Source organism: Halictus rubicundus, unplaced genomic scaffold (genome assembly GCF_050948215.1).
Source record: "Halictus rubicundus isolate RS-2024b unplaced genomic scaffold, iyHalRubi1_principal scaffold0022, whole genome shotgun sequence".
NCBI lineage: Eukaryota > Metazoa > Arthropoda > Insecta > Hymenoptera > Halictidae > Halictus > Halictus rubicundus.
In genome coordinates this window covers 968,738-970,241 of record NW_027488563.1, presented here as the reverse complement: position 1 = coordinate 970,241, position 1,504 = coordinate 968,738, and the positions used below count along the sequence as shown (strand labels likewise).

At 49.1% G+C, this 1,504-nt stretch overlaps 1 non-coding gene across 1 annotated transcript; it reads left to right on the top strand.

The window, feature by feature from the left end:
• The first annotated feature begins 414 nt into the window (after positions 1–414).
• LOC143363134 (5.8S ribosomal RNA) lies at positions 415–569 on the top strand. Its single transcript, XR_013083745.1, has one exon. It is a non-coding gene; the product is annotated as a 5.8S ribosomal RNA (ribosomal RNA).
• Positions 570–1,504: the final 935 nt, after the last annotated feature.

Below are 1,504 nucleotides of genomic sequence, written 5' to 3'. Positions count from 1 at the left end.
TCTGTGTGGCGATAATACAGTGCACAAGAGCTTGGGACGAACGATCGCGCACGGCCAGAGCCGGCTGTGAAGTCCGCTAGTTATCGAGTTCATTCTCCAATAAGAGAGGAGGAGGAGAAGTGTCGGGATCCAGTATCGGGTTGTCTATGATCCCCGTCGTTTTGTGAATTCTCCTCCTGTGTTTTCCACTTTAAAGGTTTTTCAATGTATTTTCCGCCCGGCCGTCGGATACGTGTGCGCATTGCATCGCGTACTCGCGACGGTTTCCGTTTCTACGGACGATCGTGTGTCGTCCTTAAAAACGACGCCTGAATCTCCTTCGCGCGCTGGTTGGAGCTTTCAGGTATCGGCGTTCTTATGAACCGCAGAACAAGAGACATAATTATATATTGATTATAAATCAAATTATACGATTACCCTGAACGGTGGATCGCTTAGCTCGTGGGTCCATGAAGAACGCAGCTAATTGCGCGTCAACGTGTGAACTGCAGGACACATGAACATCGACATTTCGAACGCACATTGCGGTCTACGGATACAATTCCTGGACCACGCCTGGCTGAGGGTCGTTTACGTAACCAAATACTGCTTGCGTTGCTCTTGTAAGTCCCCGCCGTCGCTTACCTCTCCATCTCGAATTGTGGAGGGCGCAAAGAGCGTTTCTGAGTCGGGTTGCAAAGATGCTAGGTACGAGCGAACGATGGACGTTTCGTCGGCGTTTGACGCGGTTCTGTGAAAATTGCAAATTTTACATTGCGTCTAACGGTTTCGTGAGAAGAAGGGAATAGGAATGGGTATCACATTCGGACTTGCGTGAGTGTTTTGCGGCGTCGTGAGTCGTATTTTCAATACGACCGCCTGTGAACACCGCTCCGACGATCGAAATCTCTCTCTCCTCTCTCTGGAACGATTCGCATTGCGGAAGAAGCGTTTCACTCTCGAACATTTTACGCGCTCCCGACGTCGTCTGAAATGATGCGTATATGAAAGGTATAAGAGTCTCAAGAGACTACAGTGAATGGACACAAATAAAGAAGGAGATACCGGACACCCGTGTAAAATCTGTGTGCGCAACTGTGGTGTGCAACGTAAGCCCCAGGGAGATATATAAAATAAAATACGTCTGTGCGTGGATGTGTCTCTCTACACATAATTGCGGCGGAGGGTCGTCGTTGCCAGCGACTTCGACAAACATATTCTTAGAGTTCGCGAGACAGTGGTCTCTCGTTCTACGAACGCTTTGATGACTGATGGACATAGCAACATTTGGCATTGTGCGGGATGCGCACGCGTACTTGTATCGGGTCGAATAATTTCCCCGTCGTCGCGTGTCCTCGCTAATCCGTTGCGGATTCCATCGCCACGTTCGTTGAATTGAATGACGACCGAGATCTCGTGTCTCTTTGGTTTGATCGATGATATCGCGTCGTGCAGCGTTTCTGTACCCCCGTGTGTCTAGTGTAGTAGAGAAACCCCACCGGGTGTTGAAAATATATATATATAC